Genomic DNA, 13,593 nt, shown 5'->3' on the forward strand with positions numbered 1-13,593 from the left:
TCTCATCAGTGTTATTGTTTATCTCTCTCACCTGCTGAAATGTCAGCCCCCTGATGGATCTCAAGCACCCAAGACAGTCTGTGACACACACCAGGGGCTTAATAAATGTGTTCAATTAATTAACTAATTAATGAGCGGCATGCTATTATTTGGCTTATAACAAATATTCCTTTAAATCCACAACCTCCTTCTACCTATCTTGCAGGACCTGCTTAGGTAAAATGTTTGCCCTCCTCTCTAAAGCTTTTTAAATTTGGGCTAGATTTTCACATTTGTGCTCTTGCCCAGCAACAGGGGACTGGATCGAATGACCTCCTGAGAGCTGTCTGGCCCTTGACATTTTAATTCAATTCCACTTAAATGTCCTAAAAGTAATTTGTGGAGAAATTCTTTCCCCCTCCTCTCTCCAATTGGAGTGCACATTTATCTAATTATTTCCTTGGTAGATTGACCCGGCTTTGAAGGCATACCATGTCAGCTCTCCTGCATTTTCTTTAAGCACTCACTTTATAAAACTAAGAGACTAAAGACTCAGCTCTCTAGGGAATTAAATTGCATTCAAATAAGATTAAGGAATTTTGACTCACAAAAGCAAGGACAATCAGAGGCTAACTAAGAAGAGGCAATTGTTCAGCCAACTAATCCAGACATGTTGTTCACAAAGGGACTCTCACAGTAGATCAGGGAACAAAATGCCTGGGAAGGCAAGGGAGGGCTGGGTTGAGTGAGGGGAGGCTTCTCTCCAGGGTTTGAAGCCCTGTCCCTCCCTTCCTAGATAGTTAATTTGCTTATTTTCTAAATTTAGTCAATTGTGGCCTAGTACCCTTTCACTGAACTAGATTAGAGTCTTAGAGAGAGCCTTAGATTAGATCTTGAAAGCCAGGAATGGTGGGTAGCTCTTCTAGAGAAGCAGTAGATTGGTGCAGAGTGGCATCGGGGTGGAGAAACAGCGCTTGATGTTGATCCGAGGAAGTGCGCCTGCCCTCCCTCAGTGTGGGGCAGGGATTCTTAACCCCTTGCAGGCCATGGTCTCTCTCAAAATAAAGTTTTAGAATGTGTGAAACAAAGTATGAGATGGCAAAGCAAACTAATTGTATATAAACCCATTTGTCAAAATACTTTTTGCAAAAAACAGATCAGTAATGCAAGTATTTATTAATGCATTAAATATCAAGAGCTCACAGTAGGTCTCCGAATTACTGTAATTGAAAGTGCTAATGAGTTTAAATGATAGTTTGACTATCTCAACAACTGTAATGTGATATGAAAATATCTACAATTTACATATGTGCTAAACTCACAAGTATAGCTAATTGATATTGTTGCTTACATTCATAATTGAAGAAAAATACCAAATTTCAATTAGATGTTAATAAAAATAATGACGTGATTTCATCAGTGCCCCCCAACTTTCATCCCAGGTTGAAAATCCCTGGCATAGAGCTTGAAGTGAAAGTCCATGGAGGCATCCCACTAAAACTATACCCAACTTCCCTGTGACATGCCTGTGCTTGCTGACATTTGTTTAAACTATTGTCCAGTCCACTAAGGAAAGCTTGAAAAATTAGAAAACTATCAGTACCTGCCATGTTTGTTTTGGGCTTAGTGAAATGGCCTCTTTAGACTGGTGGGCAAAGAGTCCCAAGTTGCCATAACAGACTAGTAAGAGCTCTGACATTAGGGTGACCAGCTTGTCCTGGTTTGCCCAGGACTGTCCCTGTTTTAAAATGAAAAGTCCCATGCTCAAGAAACCCCTCAGTCCCCAGCAAACCAGATGGCTGATGGGTGCTTTGGAGTCAGAAATAACAATTTATTTACTTTGCTGAGCCTCCACATCTTAATTTTCAAATGCGAATAGGAATACCTTTCCCACCAAGTTGTAATAAGGCTTAAATGAGGTTATTCATAGAAAATGCTTTGCACAGTTGTCTGTCACATTATAAGCACTCAAGAAACAGAGGCCATTATTATCATTGCTGCTGCTGTTATTATAACATCAACACCCTTCTCTCTGCCTAAGTTACGCCTCACCTTCCCCTCTGACTATATGAATTGTATACAGTTTTCAAGGCCCCTTCTATCGTCCACTTTTTCATGAAGAGTTGGCTAACATCACATGTGTTAATGAAATAATGTATGAGGTTTGAACCATATGAAATTGACAGTTTTATAGGTCAAAACAGTCGCAAAACTGATAATGTCATAGAGTTCAACCTAATGTGCATGTACCGAGCACAGGGTGTGGCATGCAGGAGGCTGACATTTTATAAATGTCATCCTTTCTTCCTTAATGATTCTGATATGCATGGGCCTCTCCTTATTTCATCCCTCTGCAGTCATCAGAGGTTTTCAATGAGATTTCAGATTTCACGTCATTCTATTCTATTCTTTTCAATTAAGATTATCTATTAAAATAATTTATTAAATGCTTATCATTAAATGTTTGGTAGGTCAGATGTATTAAATGCATTTTCAGCTCACGGTGGGTTTAATCAAGAGGTAACTGCATCACAAGTTGAGCAAGATTTGTATTTTTATGAGGTACCTAGAATAGGCAAATTCATAGACAGTGAAAGTAGAACAGAGGTGACCAGGGGCTGGTAGAAGGGGGGAAAAAGACAGTTCAATAGGTACAGTTTCTGTTTGGGATGATGGAAAAGTTCTGGAAGTGGTTAGTCATGATGGTGGCACAACATAGCGAATATACTTAATGACATTGGATTATACGCTTAAAATGATTAAAATGGTAAATTTTATGTCATGTGTATTTTACCACAATTTTTAAAAAATTCATGTATAGGTCAAAATATATTTCTTTTGCTTAGGGCTTCTCTAGTGCTTAACAAAGGGCCAGACAAACATGCTTTTCTGTATGTAGTACTGGTGGTGGTTGAGAGCTTTGGAGTCAGAAGACACTAAGGCTCATATTCCAGCTCTACCTGACTGGTTAACAAACAATCCGAGAATCTGTGACAACTCTAGTTTCCTCACCTATAAAATGGAGATTATAAAATGTATCCCTAATATATATATATACAGTGAGCAATAGAAACACAAGAGGTAATACTGAATAGTACTCATTGCCATTGTAGATAGAAGCAGGATCTTCCATTTATCAATACCTAGCCATTTTGCTAATGCCTGAGGAATAATCCAAACAGCTTAACAGCATTCCACTTACCTGGGTAAAGGCCCGGGCAGTAAGTATGATCCCCTTTTGGGGGACTATGGGAAGCAAGCTCAGTCTTACTCTGTGGAAATGGCATTATTTTAGAAGCTCCTTTTCCCCATTGTCCACAGGCACATCAACTCATTGGATATAGGCATTCCTAAAAAAAGTCTGTTGGACAAAAGTATGCATGGAAATAACCAAGATTTTGGAGCAAATAAGATTAGGGACCAACCACTGAAAACCTACACACCTTCATGACCGGATCACTAACCGTATAACTGGTCCATGGGGAGATAACCTGGTCAGCTGAGGCCAGCGACTCAGCATGGCTGGAGGCTGCCACAGTGGATCTTGAAAATGTGCGCGCACACACACGCATGCACATGCTTCCCATCCTGGGATTTTCAGTTAATATGTACCAGAACAGCCATATTGGTTATTTGGATAGTAAATATTTCTGTGGTAGTGGGTCAGCAGCCACTGCCTGAGCCCTCTAAAACCCTCTACCCCCTTAACTTTCCTAGCCCCTTCCCTGGGTCCCTCTAAACCGAATGCATTGGTTGGAAAACAACCTCATATTGCTGTATCTGTCGTTTGAGTACAGTAATATTTTTGAAAGAGTTTAAATTTTTTTATAGAAAGTACCTAAATCAAGGGTTGCAAACTCCTATGGATTGGCCAAATTTGCCTGCAGATGAGTTTTTTTGAATGGCCAGGAGTATCTAAAATACTGAATTCAAAGCAAAGCAAAACAAAACAAAAAATGTTCATCCCAGCTACCTACCGTCCTTTATCTTGTCTTCTGCTCAGTTGCACATTTCACATGCCAGCCTGTTCTCTGAGAGCATTCAAATTTGAAACCCATGTTCTGAAAACACACACATAACACCATCCCGGTTCTATTATGATATGCTCATCAGCGTAGGCGGACACGCATCATGCAGCCTATGATTTGAGCTATGATGTTTCTGTTTTGGGTGAGAAATTGATGTAAAGCTACATTCAGATTAAGAGTAATCCAGTTAAGATTGAACATTTCACTAGATTTAGCATATCTAATTAGATCCAATTCATCTCTAATTTTATTACCAGTGAGCATATTTTCATGATCATTTTATAGCTTCTTAACTCACAGAAGACAGATGTTAATCTATTTCCCTTGGGCATTTTTCTTCCCCTTAAGGGATATGATGGTGAATGTTCACCCATGTTCTCCCTGACTCTTGCTGTCATTAAGTAAAACCCATCTGAGAACTGAGGATGAAATCTGGGGCACTGGGGCAGCTTCTGGCTGTGGGCCAAGCTCCCCAAATTATTCATGTGGAGCCAGGGTAGGTCCAGCCACAGAGATTCAGAACCCAGGCCAAAGGGGAGGCACTGGTCTGAAACAATTGAGGAAACCACCACGGGTGCCACTGACTTGGGAGTTCCAGGTAAAACCACATAACTTCTCAGGCCCAGGCACTCCTTGCCAACACTCTTGTGTTACCTCTGGAAGATGCTCCAAGAAGCCGAGGTGTCTCTCTGGCCTGGTGTAAGCCTACACCTTTGGGTCATTCTTTTCAGTAACCCTGCAAGGTTTTAGAGTCTTGGGATTTTCAGAATAAACAGCAATCTGCAACTTTCATTTTCCCCTTGTTGCACTCTTGTAATTACCCTATTGGCATTAAGTTGATTGCATGTTCTTAGTTTATGTACTGAGTACCCCATATGCACACAGCACTGTGAGAGCCCTGGTAGGGGGATAAAGAGGTGAGCAGGACCGAGCTCCTCCTCTTCAAGCATAATTTCATTTGGAGTCAGCTTGATAGTGGCTGTTGTAAGTGACATTTTTAGAAGAATACTAAGGCTCTGATGAGCATCAGAGGGAAGGAATGCTGCGATGAAGTCATGATGTCTACTCTGCACAGTATGGAAGGGTGGCAGAGTTTCATTTCTACCAACAGCCTAATAAGGGAGAGAAGCCTCTTGACTATCACCCATTTGACTACAATAAGGTACAGAATGGAAAAAATTATCTCCACAATTTACTCTGTATCATATATACACAAGACACTAGGTAGGTGCTTAATATGCATTTGCTTTCATCTGTTGAGAATACTATGCTTGGCGTTACTTCATCTTGATACTAATGATTGCTTTTAGACCTGAGATTTGATCTACATGGTCTGCAGCCCAGGATCCCATGGTCATCCCATCTCTAGATGCAAAGATACAAACTGTTACATTTCTACAGTGTGGTGTAGGAAGAGTGTAGTAGCAGTAAGAAGACTCAGATGCTAGTAAGCCACTTTACATTTGCAGCCTAGAGTTTCCAAAATGTAAAATCCTGGGGACAGCTTGATGATTTCTCAAGGCCCTTCTAGCTCCACAAATCCTGTGACGAAGGCCATCCAGTTCACCTCACCAGGGGGTGTGTGGACTTAACAAAAATAGTTGACAGAAAATGACCAAAACCATATGCATTTTCCTCCTTCATAAATATCTGTGAGGCTTAATTGTTTGCTGTTACCCCAAGAAAGGAAAGGGGCGCTGCTGGAGTGATTCCATGCTTTCCACATGAATAGGTTTGGGAATCTCCTAGGCTTGGGGACAATACAGTGCAGGGAGTTCCCTAGGGTACAGAGCCATTAGTACATAAAGTAAAACACGAGAGTTATTTGTCTCTAGTAGGTCTATTTGTAGTTATTTGTATAGTAGAGTTATTTGTCTCTAGTGTGACCAGGTCACTGAAGGTATGTGGAGAGAATATGCTCTGATAAAGGCTACAAAATTGTTAACACTTTTAATTATGTTTGCTGCGCATTTGCTGCACACAGCCTTATAGAACCAGCTGAGGTGGCATTATTGAAAATCTTGTCAGCTGCCATTCAGTGACTCAGCCAGCCAACGAAGCTCTTGGGAAAGTTTGCTCATTTCTTTATTCAGGTTGTTTGTCCACCCATGTAATTTTAAGAGTCTTCTTTCGAAGAATTCAACAGCCCTTTAATCCTAACAATAGCTTTTTAATTCCAGACTAGCCTCAATCACATAATAGTTGAGATAGTAAGGGCTCTTCTAGCTATAATTTTATAATTATACATTTCTATTAGAATTTTCTAATTGTTCTGAGGAAATACAAAGGCATTTGACACATGGAAGCAGGAAGATACATTCATTTTTCAGACGAGCTTCCTAAATATTACTCATTACTTAAACTGTGTTGGGAAACCCATTAAACCTTAAAGACATAGAGGATGTTATTCATTTTATTTTATTTTATAATGCTGCATGTTTATAATTTGAACTTAAAGCATTTCCTTATGTTAAATTTTTAAAAAGGCTTTAAAAGCTATAATATTTTAAGCTTAATATTAAGTTTTTGTAGATAAAGGAACTTGCATCACTTAGCAGGTTACTATTTATATTTTACTGAAGTGGGAAAGAAAAGACCCAAACTTATTTTGGTATGATATTTGTGCCAGGGATAGCAGTGCATGGTTTAGAGCATCATACCACAGAACCCAGTGGTGTTCCTTAAAAGATAATCCTTTCATGTTCAAATGTGTGAATCAAACACAAGGTTTGGCGCCCCCAAGAAGCCTTCCAAAGAAATAGTGCCTGAGGCATAGTAGCAAGTTTTATTTACCTACTGTTAACATCTTGCATAGCTACCCAACCAAGAAAAACCTAGCGTAACCATCCAAAGAAGAGCTAAATGGGGAATAGAAGGACCTGAGAAGTGAAAAGCCATCTCTTTCTTTCACACCATCCGATTTCTTTCTGGTTCCATCCATTGTCCAATCATCTCATCTCATCTTCCTCCAACTATAGAAGGAAGTCAACTGCATGTAGATTAAGTAAGCAGGCTATGGTCACTGGATTTATCAATCTGTGCCTAGTCAAAAATAGGTGTCTAGATTATCTCTTGTTGGATTCAAAGCTTGGTAGCCTCAGTCAGCTATTTGATGTGCTCCTGAATTGGAGTCAGCACTTGGACTGAATGAGTGGGGCGGTCCTTCTTTAGGTCTCATTTGGCATCATATATGAAATCACCATCTAGTGGCTCAAATGGGGCTGGAGGTTCTGAGATGGCCTCGCTCACATTAGTGACAGTTAGTGCCGGCTCCAGTTCATTGCGTGTCTCTAGGAAGATAGCCTGAACTTCTTCCTATGAGAGCAGCACTTTGAGAGACAGGCCCAATGAACAAGGGCTTTTCAAGCCTCTGCCTGCATTACACATTCTGATGTCTCATTGGCTAAAGTTAGTCAAATGGCCAAGGTCAGTTGGTGAGGGAGGGGACTGTACAACAGAGTCAGGAAGGCATGATTCACTCGGGGCCATACTGCAATAACCTTCTACAGTAGGCAGAAAATGTCAGAAGAAAGCTTATTCTAACTGACCTTAGTAGCATGGGTAGAGGAACAAAGGAAGCAGGCTCCAATACTTGGGACACTGCTTCTGGTTTGGCTTCTGAAATGCAAGGAAGAATGATGGACAGTCTTTCCACACACACTGAGGTCCTCAGCCCTACTGCCGAAAACCAGCTTGCTCAAAACAAATTGGGTCCTTTCAAAATATTAACTTCCCTACGCCAAACTTAGGACAAAGTGATCCCGGGCTGTCTTTTCCTTGATTACTCATTTCTGATGATCTGAACTAGTTTCCCAGAATTTCCAGAAGCACCTGTTATACATAGTAAAAGAAAGAAAACAAAAACTCTATTTTTTTCCCTTGAGTAAGGTCATTGAGTACTCCTGCCATAGCAGAAAGACATCAGTGAAATGTTAGGAGTCAGTAATTTACAAAGCATACAGGGCATCAGTGACCTACTCCTAGAACTTCCGTTACCTTGGTATTCTCACTGCCCTGAGAAGCTCAGCTATGCAGTGGCCATTCTGGAACATACTTGCTTTTGAAAGATCTGTCAACTGGACCATCTGTAAGATCAGAGAATCACAAAGTTGAAAATAATCACAGCCAGTTTCCCCTTTGCTAGTCAACTTGTGGTCGAAATTATTCAAGACCATCATCCTATTTTAATGTCTTGTACTGATGTTTGCCTCTTGCCAAATTCCGCTCCCCTGCACACATCCTTTTTTCATTATATATATAAAAATTGTAATCTCTGGCTTGCTTGATCCATTTATAAACCTACATAAGATAAATGGAACCTGGAAGCATTTCAGGATTTGGCTAAATCCATGCAGGTCTGAGTCTTGAGAGAGAGAGAGAGAGAGAGAAAGAGCATGTACTATCCATTCATATGTACCATATCTTCCATAATCAAATTAGCCATTTAATTTAAGATGCCTGTAGTTCTAAAAATTTCCTCATGTATATAACAACATGAGCAACAAGTAACGTTGACTGAGTGCTTATTGTGCCAGGCAATGGGCTGAGTGCCGTGGAATGTCAGCGTAGAGATTGTGTGTCAGGCTGGGTTTATGATGAACAGTTAGCTCCCCCACAGATGAGGGAGATACTCAGAGAGAAATCAGAGCCAGTGTGGCAGCCCTCAAGGACCAGCAAATGCCAGTCCTATCATTTTATGGCAAAGTGGAAAGCCATGGAGCAGTAAAGAGATTTGCAATACTTCTTACACTTGTGGAAGTTTTTCCCCTAAAAAGTATATGTGAGCACACAAAATTTTGCTTGTAATTCCAGGGATTCTCACAGAGAGCCTGACACCTAAGGATGGGCCCATTGGACTCTCCCATATGAAGAAAAAAGAGAAAGAAAGAGAAAGGTCCTGATTCTTACTAAGAGTCTCCAGTATGGCAGACCCTTGGCATACATACCAACCCACGTTTACAACGGTCACGAAAGACAGGCCTATGGTTCCCATTGAGATTGAGAAACTGAGATCCCCAAGACATGAGGTGTTTTCAGACATCACACTGCTAGTAAGGATTAGGCAAGGATTCAAAAGGGCATCTTCCATTCTTTCCAGACTTATCATTTGATTAGACCACGAGAGAGGAAATAGGGTGCGAGAGATGAAAACCCAACAAGGACAGGCATTTTGATAAGAGACCATTTGTATTAGAAACCATCTAAACATCTCACAATAGTGACTGTTAAATATCTCATGATTCATCCATACACTGCAATATTGTGCAGCATTACAAGTCATTTTCACCAACTATTAATGGTAGGAGGATATACTCACAATCGCATGATCACAGAGGCAGGTTTCAAATATGTACATTCAGCATAGTCTGTTGATATGTATGTTTCTATATACAAATGTGTATGTGCATTGTGAAAACTGATGATGAAAAAAGTGATTGTTGTCTTTTGCATTCATGTTTATATTACAGTGATCATTTTTTAAATATAATCATAAAATTGTCAATCTTTTTTAAAGTCCAAGTATAGCGCTCAGATTTCCAAACTGTCTTGTAAAGCACAGAATAAGGGAACTGGAAGGGACAATTCCTTTTTAATGATGTAAAAAGTCAGGCTCACACAAATGTGGCACAGACTTAAGCAAAAGCTTGCATGAAATTGATGGCAACGTTGCACAGTATAGTCTTTTCCTTTTCCTTTTTACATGCTTTATGAAGGAGTACAACTTCTTCTGAAAAAATGTTCTCACACTGAGGCAATGTTCAGAATCTCTGTGGATACCATGTTTATATGAGCACTAGAAGTGGAGTTCCCATTAAAAATAAAGATTGCCCAGGCCCCTGTGAACTCTGTCTTCTGGCCCTTAGCACCTCTCACCAAGGGGACATCCAGCATCAACCCGCCCAGGATCTGAAGCCAAGACAATAGGCAATTCCAGTTTCTACTGGAAGGCAGTTTACTGTAAGTGGCTCCTTTTCTTGGAATTTCCCACCTATAGGCTTCTAGAGTCTGAGCCAGGTTAAAGCAAAGCACCTTATTTACTCAGTTGAACCTACTGAAGAGACTTTTTCTGGCAAACATTTACAATGGCTGGATTTCAGGCCCCTGAAGAATATTCAAATATGTGTACATTTATTTCCCTAATTGCCATAAATATTTACATTGTCCTTATCATAGATTACATTATATATTTATTTAGAACTATCATTTACTTTCCACTAATTGGGAAATGAAACAGCTGTTTGGCACTTAAAAGAACATGTCATGCCCTTTGACTGATCGCTTAAAGAGGACAGGGATTATAAGTATTTACTTTAGGATTTCTAAAATAGGCCCGATCAGTTCTAGGCAGAATGAAAATGATTTCTCAGGCATCCTCTTCTATAACACATCATAGAGATATATGGGAAGAAATGATGAATAGAAGGACAGGTCCTTGGGATTAAATCACATTTGTCACCAGTGTAAATGGGACTGGGCAGTGGTGTAGCTGGTGTTTCAATTTGAATTGTGCTGTTTCCTGGAGCACAGTCCTTGTTGAAAGCGTACTCGTAGGCAAGTCCGTGGGATCACTCCTGGTGTGCTAGTGAGCTGCTCAGAGGAAAGTTCAACACTTCATCCAAAGACAAAGGCAAAATACCCCTTTTAAATTATTTTTGTCATTAACTCAAATTATTAGAACATAAAAAGTAAAATGTTGAGTTGATAAAATGATTAATTTGTATTATGAGCTTGTATACAAATGGAAAAGAAAGACTTAAAGCCAAGTTTGTTTTCTTTTTAATTAAATTAGATGTAAAGCCAACATTTTTGCTTGTATTTACCAACAGGAATTATCAAGTACAAGTGAATATTGGCTTCTCCTGGCTTTGCCCATGTAAATGTGTATTGCTTACATATGAAAAAGTGAAAACTATGTATCTGAAATATATAAACATATATACATATATGTATTTATATATATACACACACACACATGAAAAAATATGTATATATGGAAACTATACTTTGGGGAAAAATAAAGTGAATTCACCCTTAGTGTAGCTGTGCTAATATTAGAGGAAATGGTTATGTTTACTAATGCTGTATCTACTTAATAGTGTATGAAGTTTAAAAATGCTATTCAAATAGTTTATTGCATACAAATGTGGTCAGTTAAAACAAATTTCTTAAAGCATAGCAGACTTAAATACATTCATATCAGCATGGCTTTCTAATTCAGCAATTATCAAATTACTTCACATTATCTTCAAGGGGAAATGGTTTTGCACCCAGTGGTAAACATAGTTTAGCACTCTACGTTAAAGGGTAGGGGGTTGTGTTTGGAGTGCGGAAATAACTCACCACTTTAGTTCATGGTATTAGACATTTTTGAATAAGAGCCAAATGGTTCTTGTCAGTTTCAGGAATTTACCAAGTACACACTTTCACTTTCCAGAAGTGGGCTAGGAATCAAACTCTTAATAAATGAGATAGCAAGGCTGTGTCATAGTCTCCAGAAATGACTTCAGGGCTCCTTTTAGAGTTTCCACATACTAGGAATGTTCGAATGAGTCAATAAAACTAAACTTTGGAGTCAAGCTTTCATGGTGGGAAAATGACCATTTACAGATTGCCAACAGAAAAGGCAATCATGCTGAACTTCAAATAGGAATCAAGAAACGAGGCATGGGGCAAGGCAGAGCAGAGTGGTTACCATTGGCATTTGCAAGTCAATAGTCCTGAATCAAAAGCCGGCGGACTCTTCTACTTTGGTTGTGACATGAGACAAATCATGCAGTTTCGCTCAAAGTGAATGATCTCACCTCCACAGTGAGTAGAGTAGCCCCATGTACCTCCGCTGGTAGCATTTAATTCAGCTGTAAATGTTACATTTATTTCTGTGATTCTTTGCTTAGTACTTGTCTCTTCTTTTAGACATTAAGATCCTTTAAATCAAGGCCCTTCTTATTTTTATATACTCAGCATCAGTCACATGCCTGGCACATAGCAGGCATTAAATGATGATTTGTTGAGTAAGATCTTGTTATACTGGAAAATTATAGAGAGCAAATGACACAATTCATGTAAAGTGTTTAGCCCTGGATCTGCACACAGTGAGTCTTCAGTGCATGTAAGATAGCATTGTTTTTGTTAGTATTATTTGTATTAGATCAATGTTTGTTAAATAAAATAATAAATGCCAGACTCTTCTAGGATAAATCTTCCCAGGTAACTCAAACTGGGGGGCAGTAAGCAACTATATTTTATTAGTCCCATTTGTAGGTCAGGCCTAAGGAAAACACGAGTTTGGCTTCTCAGCCAGAATGACAATTCACCCATTTACAATGGAAGGTGTATTTTTTGTCTGTGGGTGAGGACTTCCTGAATCAGTGTATTTGGAACACAGAATTAACAGCTGGGAAGTTGGTTGTGAGCTCTGAATCAGAATAAAGAGCGTTGTCTCTCTGGTTTTGTGAAATGTGTGATGCAGACTGGATACTTACCCTGATTCCATTCTTCTGGTATATTTCTGGTGGTTGAAAAGTTTGTATCCACCAAATACCCACAATACAAGGTCTCTCTCTGTGTCTCTCTCTGTCTCTCTCCTCACACTTAGAGAATGAAAGAAAAATGTTGACAGATCTTGCCTATATATAACAGTTCTATCCTATCCATACCTAATATAATTTTGAAGCAGAAATGAACCTTTGGGAACACCCATTTCCCTAATCCTGACACCTATGTTATAGATGCCAAAGTGAGTCTCAAAGAAGTGACTTTACACAAAGAAACATAGACTGTGACAAAACAAGGGCCTGACGCCAGTTTCCTAACTTCTAGTCCTTCCAGGTTTATTTATTATTCAGCTTTATCTGATATTCCCTGATATGCTGGTTTGAAAAAGAACCATGCAAACATTATTCATGGCCTAATCCCTAGTATCTGTACATATTGCCTTATTTGGAAAAAGTATCTCTGCAGGTGTGATTAAGTTAAGGATCATGAGATGGGGAGATTATCCTGTATTAGTAGGGCAGATTCTAAATGCCATCACATATGTCCTTATCAGAATTAGGCAAAAGGAGATCAGAAAGACACAGATGCAGTGGAGAGAGATTTGAAGTGCTGGCCTTAAAGACTGCAGTGATGTAGCCACAGATGGAAGAACACTGGCAACCACCAGGAGCTGGAAGAGACAAGGACGGAGTCTCCCCTTGAGCCTCCGGAGGGAGCAAGTCGCTGCCAGCACCTCTGTTTCTGCCCACTGATACTGATTTCAGACTGTTGGCCTCCAGAAGTGTAAGAGAACAAATTTCTGTTGTTTTAAAACAACAAATTTGTGGTAATTTGTTACAGGATACTAACATACCTATGAAAACAGAAATCAAATTTTCCCATTGAAACTTTTATAGGTATATGATATGACCACAGGGCAAAGTATTTCATACATAGACTGTTGTGGAAGTTACACACAACTCTTGGTCTAAAATCACCTATTATAACATCATGTCTCAGAGTTAACTGGATTGTAGTCGTGTTTTATGTGTACTTAGAAAAGATTTTTGCTGATTAGATTTTCCTTTACATGTCTTTAGGAGATACATTT

General features: G+C 39.4%; 1 protein-coding gene across 17 annotated transcripts in view; it reads right to left on the reverse strand.

Annotated features, from left to right (window-relative positions):
- Positions 1-13,593, reverse strand: part of LOC118908344 (uncharacterized) — a 290,358-nt gene that overhangs the window by 154,758 nt on the left and 122,007 nt on the right. The window contains exon 3 of one of the 17 annotated variants that reach the window (XR_008999341.1): positions 5,895-8,092. The exons of the other annotated variants lie outside the window; for them this stretch is intronic. The gene's annotated coding sequence lies outside the window, so the exon portion shown is untranslated. Of the gene's footprint in view, positions 1-5,894; positions 8,093-13,593 lie in introns of those variants that run through there. 17 annotated transcript variants of the gene reach the window in all.

The sequence above is a fragment of the Manis pentadactyla genome, chromosome 1 (genome assembly GCF_030020395.1).
Source record: "Manis pentadactyla isolate mManPen7 chromosome 1, mManPen7.hap1, whole genome shotgun sequence".
In the NCBI taxonomy this organism is placed as follows: domain Eukaryota; kingdom Metazoa; phylum Chordata; class Mammalia; order Pholidota; family Manidae; genus Manis; species Manis pentadactyla.